Source organism: Podarcis gaigeae, assembly GCF_964106915.1.
Source record: "Podarcis gaigeae genome assembly, chromosome: 10".
NCBI classification, from domain to species: domain Eukaryota; kingdom Metazoa; phylum Chordata; class Lepidosauria; order Squamata; family Lacertidae; genus Podarcis; species Podarcis gaigeae.
Genome location: NC_139686.1, coordinates 10,788,638 through 10,800,988, shown reverse-complemented (window position 1 = coordinate 10,800,988; position 12,351 = coordinate 10,788,638). Strand labels below are relative to the sequence as shown.

The 12,351-nt window shown below is 45.4% G+C and overlaps 1 long non-coding RNA gene across 2 annotated transcripts; it reads right to left on the bottom strand.

The window, feature by feature from the left end:
* Positions 1-953: 953 nt before the first annotated feature.
* Positions 954-11,921, bottom strand: LOC310826335. 2 transcript variants are annotated; one of them, XR_014555762.1, is made up of 3 exons: positions 11,857-11,921; positions 10,448-10,511; positions 954-1,182 (listed from the first exon to the last, which is right to left on the bottom strand). It is a non-coding gene; the product is annotated as an uncharacterized lncRNA (long non-coding RNA). The 2 variants fall into 2 exon arrangements; XR_014555763.1 differs by lacking the exon at positions 954-1,182 and adding an exon at positions 4,443-4,522.
* Between the last annotated feature and the right edge of the window lie 430 nt (positions 11,922-12,351).

Below are 12,351 nucleotides of genomic sequence, written 5' to 3'. Positions count from 1 at the left end.
TGCTACACCAGTGTGGAGTGCCACAACCTTTGAGAACCACTGACCTAAACTCTGAAACTCCCTGCCCATTGACATTAGGCAGACGTCTTTGCTGCTTTGTTTTCAACGCCTGCTAAAATAAAATAAAATAAAAATCTGCAAGCCTACCCATAAATGTAAAGTTGAACAGTGACATTTTGCATGCAAGTAAGGCAGCTCTGAGTCTGTACATGCCTCCTTTTTTATCACTTGAAATGCTCTAAGTTCCTTGTTCGCTACCAACAGCCCTGCCTGTGAAAGTACATGTGCAACTTTCTATGTTGTTTTAACTACAAACAAGTTAAGGATTAGTTCACCCATCTTCAGTGGGTGACACTATCAAATAGAAATGAAGGAATTTCTGTTCAAAATGATATACTGCTGAATCTCAGACCCTCCAAGTGTCTCTATTTTCCAGGGAAATTCCTGGATATACAAAAGCCACCCAAATGTCCCACTTTCCCTTAGGAGGTCCCTATTTTCCCCAGAGAAATGTTGGAGGGTATGGAGTTATGCAACCCCCTGAGCCAAGGAGATAAGTAACTATACAACCTTTAGAAGACATTTTAAGGCAGCCCTGTATACGTTTTTTTTTTTTTAAAAATGTTTTATTGTGGTTTCTATATATGTTGGAAGCTGCCCAGAGTGGCTGGGGCAGCCCAGTCAGGTGGGCAGGGTATAAATAATAAAATTGTTGTTGTGTGTCATCATCTTCATTACCATTAACAGGACGTCCCTATTTTCTTTGGAGAAATGTTGGAGGGTATGCAATCCTAGCTGCCATTTGTACTGTAGATCCAGGTCAACTCAATGCCCTCTGGACGGACTACAATTCCCATGAGCCTTTGCCCATCCCTTCTGCATGCAATGCATGTGCTCTCCCACTGAGCCCTGCTCCTTTGGTGCAACAGAGCACAGAAACAGGCTGTCAGACCTTTTGATATCGGTAGGATTAACTTCATTTATTCCATTGTAAGTGGCTTATGGATCAGGCTGCAAGCACTTGAGTGCAAGGTCTCTGATTTATGGCAGTGTGTTTGTGAGAGAGGCGGGGGACACACACTGAAATGTTCACCAGCAGGGCTCTGTTCATTTCTTTGCTTTGTGATATATGTTCTATGGTCCTGCTTTGCTGGATGCAGCTCAACAGCTGCCTCTTCTTGCCTGGGGATACGGTAACCAAAGAGATGGAGTGGTTTTGTAAGGGGAAATGAACCTCATTGGTGCTATATACTGTCAATGATCATTAAAGCATGGTGTGTTATGACACTACAACACTAAGTTAGTTGATAGACTTCGCATCAGACTCACACACTCACCCCACCCATGCAAGTCCAGACTATGCGGGAAGTGGAGGCCCACAGACAGCTGAGTATCCAAGCCACCTCCTTGCAATTGTGACTCTTCACTTCTGCTTCCTGATAAGCCACTCCACAAACATGGGGACCGACTACCTAGTATGTCCTGTGGTCAAAAGCAGCCTCTGGCACATAGGAGGAGGAAATATCTCAAGTCAATGCCCCATTAGACAAGGGGCAGGCACCCTTTTCAACATTTTGTCCTGCCACACCCACACAGCCTTGATTTTGTGACTGTTGCCTGCTGCTGTTAAGAGTGGTGGACTTGTAATCTGGGGAACTGGGTTCACGTCTCTGCTCCTCCACATGCAGCTGCTGGGTGACCTTGGGCTAGTCACACTTCACTGAAGTCTCTCAGGCCCACTCACCTCACAGAGTGTTTGTTGTGGGGGAGGAAGGGAAAGGAGAATGTTAGCAGCTTTGAGACTCCTTCAGGTAGTGATAAGGCGGGATAAAAAATCCAAACTCCTCCTCCTCCTCCTCTTCTTCTCAATGAAGAAGGTCAACGTTTGGTCAGCTACAATGGCCCCAACATTGCACGAAAGGTGTTGCAACTCTGGACCATGTGGTAACTGGTGGGTTCCCCTTCTTTCGGGGGAAGAATGGGGCAGCTCTCTGCCTTCTAAATACCTTTTAAATTTCCCACAATGCCCCAAAATGATTCTATGTTGGGTCATTGTGGCAAATTAAAAGGGAAACTGTGTTCAGTCATCTGGCAATGACTGGAGTGCAGAGCAAGTGTGTGTGTAAAACAGTGGCCTTTTCAGAACCACCAAACCCAGTTCCCTGCCCTGCCCTGAGAAGGACCAAGATGAGGAAGAGATACTGCCTGTGTCTGAACAGTCTGAGGATAAGGCCCTCCTAGACTTCCTCAGATTCTGGGCCAAATGGCCGAAATATTGGGAGATACTAGAACAAAATGGAGATACATGGAGATTGCAGAGTTTTGAGAAACTAAAAGATAAAGTGCAAGATTGGCTACACTATCACCAAATTAGAGAGGTCTTTAATATGGATAAGAAAATAGGTTTCCAGGTGGAAAAATCGAAATTAGAAACGGAATTGTTAGAACCTAAAACTAAGGTATTGTCAAGAATGTACAACTTGCTGTTAAGGTGGAATACTCAGGATGAAACGGTCAAATCAGCTATGATTAAATGGGCACAAGACATTGGTTATAACATTATGTTTGCTGACTGGGAACGGTTATGGACCACTGGTATGAAATTCACAGCATGTAATGCTTTGAAAGAAAATATTATGAAAATGATTTATAGGTGGTACATGACACCAGTCAAGCTTGCAAAGATATATCATGTGCCTGACAATAAGTGTTGGAAATGTAAGGAAACTGAGGGAACATTCTTTCACCTCTGGTGGACGTGCCCAAAGGTTAAGGCTTTCTGGGAAATGATCTATAATGAACTGAAAAAGGTATTTAAGTATACCTTTCTTAAGAAACCAGAGGCCCTTCTTTTGGGCATTGTTGGCCAGATGGTGTTAAAGAAGGATAAAACCTTCTTCATGTATGGAACAACAGCAGCAAGAATACTCATCGCAAAGTATTGGAAGACACAAGATTTGCCCACCTTGGAAGAATGGCAGATGCAACTGATAGACTACATGGAACTGGCAGAAATCACTGGCAGAATCTGAGACATGGGAGAAGAACAAACAGAAGAAGATTGGAAGAAATTTAAAGATTATCTGCAAAACATTGTAAACTATTTGAATGTTAAAGCGATGCAGGATATAGAGATAATGCGGCATTAGTGACAAAGTTGAAAGGAATGTGTAAAGATGTTCTATAAGTAACAAGTAAAGAAACATAGCAAAATTAATCAATGATGGGGGATTAGAAGATAAGTGGATAGCAGCGGCAATGGTTAATTTAAAAGAAATTAAGTAACATTAAAATCAGTCAAAATAGTGGAAGAGTTTGCTGAAACTAAATTGGAAATTGGAATACAGAAAAGGGAGGTGTGAGGAAGTTGGGAAAGGAAGGTACATGAAATTAAGAATTGAACTTATATATTTTTGTTTGATTTTTATGTGTTATATTGTTTATTGTCTGTTATTGTGTTGTTTTGTTTTGTTTGTTATGATAAAATTTGTTGAAACCTTAATAAAAATCTTTTTCTTAAAAAAAATAAAAAAATAGACTTCCTCAGATTCTGAGGCTAAGCCCTTAGTAGCATCCCCTTCTCCTCTGCCTCACAGAGTCAGTGTTGCACAGTGATTAGCGTGTTAAGACTAGGACCTGGGAAACCAGGGTTCAGGTTTTTGCTTGGCTGTGGAGCTCACAGGGTGAACATGGACCAGTACCTCCTTCTCTCAGCCTAACCCTCCTCACAGGGTTCTTCTGAAGATACAATGGAGAGGGGGAGAAGCAAGCACAAAACACCTCCAGCACCTTGGAGGGAAGGTGGGACAGATATGAAATAAAATAAATAAATAAATTAGAAGCCAGGGTTGTAGAATGAGACAAGGGTCCTTCACAGCTTTTCCCAGGAAATGGGCCAGGTTGCTAAACACGCTGTGCCACTCTTCAGAGAGCTGAAGTTCTTTGCTGAGTCAACATCTCATCCATTCGCTACAATAGGAGAACAACTACAACCAGCAGAGCTCACTGAGAACTCTCCATGGTTCTGAAACAGCCTGTTCAAATCTAGATTTATCTTGTGAAGTGAACATGACTTGACCCACTGTGGTCTCCCCGCCTCCCCCTTGCCCCTTGTGGAGGCCATGGGTATATCTTTATATTTTACTTTTTTAAATTAAGGGATGCTTTTACTTCTCAGATGTCTTCCCCTTGCTGGGGTTTTTAAGTGCTGTTTACTGATTTTTTTATGCTCTTGTGTGGGTTGTATCCTGCTTTTTATTCATACTGTGCTGGTATTCCTTGCATAGATTGATTGTTTTGTAAACTAGGTGGCAGTCAAATGCCTAAACAGATAAATAAAACTGGAATAAAACTTACTGGAAGAAACTTTACCTGATGTGACTTTTCCTGAGTAAGACTATGAGCCATGCCTGGCTTAGACACTTTCTCTAGGGAGTCCTCCTCTGATGGGTTGCCTGCCTGCAACCTGAGACTTCTGCATTGAAGGCATTGCTGTTCTTCCCTTTTCAAGCACCTCCTGGTTCTAGGAGAAAGAGGGACAGGGGAAGGTGGGAAATCTACTGACCCATCTCTTCCCTGAACTGTCCCTTCTTCCACTGCTGCATCCTGCATGCCTTCTTCTGCCTCGGACTGCCCTGACTCTCCCTCCTCCTCTGGCTCCTGGTGTGAGCCCCCCAAAAAAACGTCCACTGGTCCCCTCTCCTGGGTCCTTCCGCAGGCCCCCTGCCTCTGCCACACACATTGCAAGTCCCTGACACTCTGATCTCTCAGACAGGCTGAGAGACATGAACAGAGGGTCAATGATGCCAAGATGGGTAATAATAACAATACCCCAGGGCAGGTTACAATGGTTTAAAATACCACTTAAAAAACTGTTTAAAACAACTTGCCCTCACAAAAATATAAAGGTAAAGGTAAAGGGACCCCTGACCATTAGGTCCAGTCGTGGCAGACTCTGGGGTTGCAGCGCTCATCTCGCTTTATTGGCCGAGGGAGCAGCTTCCGGGTCATGTGGCCAGCATGACTAAGCCGCTTCTGGTGAACCAGAGCAGCGTACGGAAATGCCGTTTACCTTCCCGCCAGAGCAGTACCTATTTATCTACTTGCATTTTGTGCTTTCGAACTGCTAGGTTGGCAGGAGCAGGGACCGAGCAACAGGAGCTCACCCCGTTGCGGGGATTCGAACCACCGACCTTCTGATCGGCAAGTCCTAGGCTCTGTGGTTTAACCCACAGCGCCACCTGCATCCCTCACAAAAATATGGTGGGTCCTAAAACTATACATCTCATGCGTCAAAGACAAGGGGATGGAGGTGTTATAAAGAAGTAAAGAGGCTTGAACTTTGCCCCCTGCTTGACCCTGGATGAAATTAGACACTTTCTCTAGGGAGTCCACTGGCAGAAAATGCATTCTGCAATTTCTCAAGTTCTCTTTCACTTATTCTTACTTCATGCATTCTACAGTACATATAAGGTTTGCCTCTGAAAATAGGTGCTTGGGTTGAACACTGGCACAAATTAACCCCTGGGTATAGGGGCTTTTGCCTCTCATTCCATGGAACTGCCCCACTCCTCCCCTACACCTTCTAAATCTGTTCTATGGCTTTCCTCAACCCTTTCAGCAGATGTTCCTTGCACAAACAGAACAAGGGCATTGGCTACCACCATGAGATTGTAAAGAGAGGGACATTTCCCCGTCTCTAGCTTGCGTTAACAGAATTTGGAATCAGCTAGTCAAACTGATTGGCAGTTGGTTGAGAGCAAACAAAAGCATAGTTTGATGTGTAGATGTCAGGGGCTGGTTGGGCACAGAGGAATGGTGGAAGGTACCAGCTGAGAAACCCCCAAGGGAAAAAGACTCAGAGTGAAAGGATTGGTGGTGGGACAATGATTAGTGGGAGAAGACTGGGAGGAGGTGTCAGAACACAGGTAACAGGGCTTAGTGTGCAGGGGGAGTCTGTGGCAGGGAGAAGTCCGATTCAGAGGCAGAAGGTGAAGCTGAAGCAGGAAAGGAGAGGGGCCAAGAGGCAAAGATGAGTCAACTGGTGAAGAAGCTTGGGTGTCTCTCCCTCCTGCTGCAACAAGCTCCCCTCCCCACTAGTCACTGGAACTCTCTTCCACAAGATGTGTTGAAGGCTAAGAAAATGATTAGAGTATTAGATAAAAAAAGGTAAAGGGACCCCTGATGGTTAAGTCCAGTCATGAATGACTCTGGGGTTGCGGCACTCCTCTCGCTTTACTGGCCGAGGGAGCCGGTGTTTGTCTGCAGACAGTTTTTCCGGTCATATGGCCAGCGTGACTAAGCCGTTTCCAGCGAAACCAGAGCAGCGCATGGAAACACCTTATACCTTCCTGCCACAGCGGTACCTATTTATCTACTTGCACTGGTGTGCTTTCGAACTGCTAGTTTGGCAGGAGCTGGGACTGAGGAATGGGAGCTCACCCTGTCATGGGGATTCGAACAGCCAACCTTCTGATTGGCAAGCCCAAGAGACTCAGTGGTTTAGACCACAGCGCCACCCACGTCCCATTAGATAAATCATCATCATCATCAAAATTTCTATACTGTCCTTTATCTGAAGATCACAGGGTGGTTTACAATGCATTGTGGGTCTATCAGTGACTATTAGCTGTGATGTTCTGAGGTGGTTTACCTCCAGAGAGCACTTATTATGGAGCAACAGTTGGAGAGGACTATTTCCTTCACACCTTCTCTGTGGGAAGCAGGATGCTGGACTCGGTAATCCTTGGAGCAATATTGTTATACGGCTAATCTGATTTGAATCAGGTCTGACCCACCAGTCTGTGCTAATCTCTGCTCCACACTCTGCCTGTCTCACTGTGCCTTTCTGGGAACGAATGCACAACTTTGCACAATGGCATACCGATTACAATTAAACCACTCAATAAATTCCAGGGATTTTATACCTTTGCAAACCCAATAAAGGTTTTGTGCGAGTTCAAAGCATTCCCCATGCCCTGTCTTGTACGAAGGGAGAGAGGGGAAATTAATGGCACACAGCAGCATAATGGTATCAGAAGCAGCAATGACAGGACATGAATTATTTTAATGCTTTAGCAGCGGAGTTACTGATACTTCACAATTCATGAACACATTTTTCTATTACTACCGTGTCATGCTTTTATTGACTGGTATAAAAACACCATTTGTATATCTCTTTTCTTCTTCACCCTGCTGTGTTTCCATTTTACTGGAAATGTCCTGTAACAGGTATAACATCAGCTCAGATTACCAAGAAATCTATAAAATAGTTTCCTGCTACTGCATTTGGTACGGATTGAAAGAACACATTATGATCCCACTGAGCTCACTGATAAAAAAAGAGAAAACCCACACACGTATACACACAAACTGTTATTCTCGGGCAAACATGACTTATCCTCACCTGATCAAAATTCTAGATGTATCCACTTCATTACTAAATGATGAAAGTGGTTCGTTTTTGTGCTGATATGTGGCACAGATGTATTATTAAAAACGCGCTCTGGATGCCTGTGTCCCATATTTAGTTTGTCAGCTTTTTGCACTCCACAAGGTGGAGAGAATCTTTTGATGCAGCCGTTACAGAGACATTGAGCAGTTTGATGTAAATATCTTATGGAGATCCTGGAACTGCAACCCCAAACAAGAAAGAGCGAGCTAACCTGAAAAGTATGGGTGCCGAATGGTTTCTGCCACTCGCTGCTGCAATTTGGCCAGGGTGGCGGTGGTAGATGTACTGAAATCTAGACCTGGACTCTGCTCTCCACCTAACCTGGGGTCTCTTGCTCAGTGGTGGAGCCTGTATTTTGCATGCAGAAGCTTTTGTGTTCAGTCTCTAGGGTCCCCAGTTAAAGAAAAAAGATCACATAGCAAGCATTGGGCATTACCTTTGGCTGAGAGTCTGTAGAGCTGTAGGCAATCAGAGTAGGCAATATTGACTTAAATGTCCTAATCAAATGAGAGCTATTTTCTCCAAAATAGCAGCATTGAAAGCTTCCTTATATTGAATCAGGCCAATGGTTCATCTACACAAACCGGCAGCCATTCTTCAGAGTTTCAGGCAGGAGTCTCTTCCAGCCCTATCTGCAGATTCTGGGATTGAACCTCGTACTTTCTGCATGCAATGCAGATGCTCCACCGACTAGTTTCACCCCTTCCTTGGGAAACACAAGTGGGGGAGATAAGTCCATTAGGACTTATTCATCCAGCATCTCCTGCTGCTCTGCTCCACCATTCACAACATTTTACTACTGGGTTACCAAGGAGGTTTGGAACATTAGTGAGAAGAGTCAAGATATCATCACAAGAGCCCTGTTGGATCTGGACAAAGACCCACCTAGACCAGCATTCTGTTCTCACAATGGCCAACGAGAGGCCTATGAGAAATTTGACTGCTACACTCTCCCTACTTGTGGGTCTCACCAGCTGGTATTCAGAAGTACACTGCCTCTGTGCCTCTGACAGCGGAGAGAGAACTCAGGCTTCTTGGCCAGTTGCCACTGATAGCCTCATCCACCAGGAATTTGTCTAATCCTTTTTACAAAGCCATCCAAGCTAGTGGCCATCGCTACCTATTGAGGAAGTCACCCCCATTATTTCACTATGCACCCGGTGAAGAAGTGATTTTATTTGCAAGTCCAGAATCATAGGACTGTAGAGTTGGAAGGGAGCATAAAGGTTCAACTCTCTGCAATGCAGGATGGAGCCCACAACCCTGAGATTAAGATGCTTTACCAACTGTTATCCCTTCTTCTTCTTCTTCTTCTTCTTCTTCTTCTTCTTCTTCTTCTTCTTCTTCTTCTTCTTCTTCTTCTTCTTCCTTTGCCAATCTGAAACTGTGAAGGCCCTTTGTGAAGGGCATTTTTGGTCTCCCTGTGCGAGTGCTTCAATACGTTATCCCAGACTTTTCCAATCTGGTGCCAGGGCTGGAACCAGATTCAGGTCAGCAAGCAAGAAGCAGAGTTTGTCAGAGAAGTGAACTCTTCATTCAAAGAAGTTTCTCTGCTGCCAGGTGTTTCCCAAGCAGTCTCAAACTGCGATAGGGCAGCTCCAATCTCTGTTCTGCTCTACACATCACTCTGCATGTCCTTGGAGATAAGGGAAGAGGGGAATTGGTTACAGCAGGAGAGGCAGGCTCCCTGTATTCTTCAGAAGCCTCTTGCCCCACCTCCTCTGCTTCAGCCTCTGAGTCAGAACTGCTCCCTAACACAGGCTCTCCCTGTTCACCAAATCCTGTTGCCCTCTAAGCATCTAGCAACTCCTTCCGTTCTTCTCCCTCTGACCTCTCCTCTGCATCCCACCAACAATCCCCTGGCTCTGAGCCTTCCTCCTCTAGGGTTTACCTTGGGGGTTCCCTGGCTGGTGCCCCCCACCATCCTCTTCATCCTGCCAGCCCCTGACATCTGGTGCCCCCCTATATTGTTGACCCAGCCAGCTTAGCCAATGGTGAGATGCAATGGGTTGGGAGTCTCAATCACCTGGAGGGCACCAGTTTGGGAAAGGCTGTCTTATCCTCTAATTTCCTTTCCCTGCACTGAACCACCTTCCATTACCAGTTTGTCAGGTTAGCGTTTGTTTGCAAATTTTATCCGCTAGAGCACTGGATAGGCTTTTTAGACCCCTTTGGATATTCCGGCCCTTTTGCTGCCTCTTCAAGAGATTATGCAGAAAGCAAACATTGATAAGCTCATGTAACAGACCTCAAAGAGAACTCTCTATTCCTGGGCTCATCTTTACCAAGTAAATCCTTAATCGACTTAATTTATCATCCACCAAGATCTATTATGTTTAAGATTTGATTTTATAGACAGCAGTTAACAGGCATAATTTATTGTGCTCTTCGGTACTCTATGAAGGCTTCAGCTTAATACTCAGAGCTAAACCTCCATGTGATAGAAAGAGATGGCAATACAATCTCATTCATTTTTACCCCCTATCTGATTTGCAGGATAACGTGTCCAATGATTGGTTTTAGGGGAATCTCGTTCGGGGAGCAAGTGGGGAATATTGCACAAGAACTCTTATGGGTTTCACTTGGCTGCATGCATAACCAACGGCAACCTGGATCTCTAATTCCAATACTGTGTATTTGGGTCTCTGGGACGCGGGTGGTGCTGTGGGTTAAACCACAGAGCCTAGGGCTTGCCAATCAGAAAGTCGGCGGTTCAAATCCCCACAATGGGGTGAGCTCCTGTTGCTGGGTCCCTGCTCCTGCCAACCTAGCATTTCGAAAGCACGTAAAAGTGCAAGTAGATAAATAGGTACTGCTCTGGTGGGAAGGTAAAAGGCATTTCCGTGCGCTGCTCTGGTTCGCCAGAAGTGGCTTAGTCATGCTGGCCACATGACCTGGAAGCTGTATGCTGGCTCCCTCGGCCAGTAAAGCGAAATGAGCACCGCAACCCCAGAGTCTGCCACGACTGGACCTAATGGTCACGGGTCCCTTTACCAGTTATTTTGATGTTGTTTTCCATTTCTGTGATAAAGGCAGGGTGGACTGAAAATTTATAACCCTGAAAGAAAAATCCCCCGTTTTACTTAGGCCCTGTAACTCTCAACGTAATATTCTGGCCATTAATCATATTCTTACTATGTCCAGGTTCCTCTTTGGAAATCCGTATAAGCTCCAATGCATGCACAGAACTTCAGCCCTCCATGGGCACCTTGCTCACTCATTTCAATGGAACAGACACTTCTACAGATGCATTTGTTGATACTCACTGCTTTTTTCATTGATGAATGTGGGGAAGACTTTAGGGTTGTGGCAAAGTCCTGTGAGTGTGCTGGAGCACCCTCCAAGGCATGGTTGCACCGGGAGACATTTCTGGTTGTCACTGTAACAGACATTGCATACGCTTCAGTGCCTGATGCTTTTAACACAACTCAAAACAGTTTACATTAGGGTGGTATAAGCTTTCCTATTATTCTGTCCATGGTCCTCATGAGAATAATTAGACTGCAAATTGGATCCATTACAGAGCAGGAGGCTTTGACTGAATAAGGGAACTTCAGGTGCCAGACCACAATAGCTGCTACACTTCCCTCCTCTGTTTACCTGTCTGTGGGGTTGGCGCAGTGCCTTCGTGTCTCCCCTCTACATGCCAGTGTGCATTTGTGTATTGATGAAGCGCTACAGAAAAGCAATCTTGATGTGGTCATACACCTCAAGATCCTTATTAGACTAGAGTTTTACCAGTGTGTGTGTTTGCACTTGTGTTCATTGATCAAACTCTGGAGAGAGCGGGGGAAAGAATTTAAGAACTGCTCCATTTTATGCACAGAAGAGCACATGTGCAAGATGAACCCGGATGCAGTATAGCAGGGGTCCCCCAAGGTTGATCCGGGTGTGTGTGTCAGTGATTTATGGGGTTTTATGCCACCCATGAAGCAGGAGCCAGGGCTGGAGGAAGGGGAAGAGTCCATGGTGCAGGAGGTGCAGGATGTGTCAAAAGTGGAGGAACAGACTGTTCCTGAGAGGGGTGACTGGTAGAATTCCCTCCATCCCCATCACCACTGTCTCCAAGGACCAGGAGGCACTTGAAGAGGCAGGCACAGCTGCAACATCCATGGAGGATAAGTCTCAGGTTTCTTGTGCACACCCCATCAAACCAGGGTACATAAGTGTGGATGGAGGCATGGTCACACTCTGTGTTTGGTGCACTTTAGAAGATACTGTGCCGCATGCTTTGCCAATAAAGAATTAAACTATCAGACACTTGTCCTCCTTGGGCTGGGTGTGCTCAGGACATAGGCTTGTATTTCCCAAATTTGTCTAGGCCTCTTTTAAAGTCATCCATGTTGCTGGCCATCACTGCCCCCAGTGGGTGGGAGTGAGTTCTGCAGTTTAACTAGGCTCACTGTGTGCAGATCAGCTTTCATTCATCTGTCCCGAGTCCTCCAGCATTCAGTTTCATTGAATGGCCACAACTTCTAGTGTCACAAGAGAATTTAGAATTTAGAATTTATTATTTATACCCCGCCCATCTGGCTGGGCTTCTCCAGCCACTCTGGGCAGCTTCCAACAAAGTATTAAAATACAGTGGTCTATAAAACATTAAAAGCTTCCCTCAAGAGGGCTGCCTTCAGATGTCTTCTAGAAGTCTGGTAGTTGTTGTTCTCTTTGACATCTGATGGGAGGGCATTCCACAGGGTGGGCGCCACTACCGAGAAGGCCTTCTGCCTGGTTCCCTGTAACTTGGCTTCTCACAGTGAGGGAACCACCAGAAGGCCCTCGGCACTTGACCTCAGTGTCCTGGCAGAACGATGGAGGTGGAGATGCTCTTTCAGGTATACTGGACCGAGGCTGTTTAGGGCTTTAAAGGTCAGCACCAACACTTTGAATTGTGCTCGGAA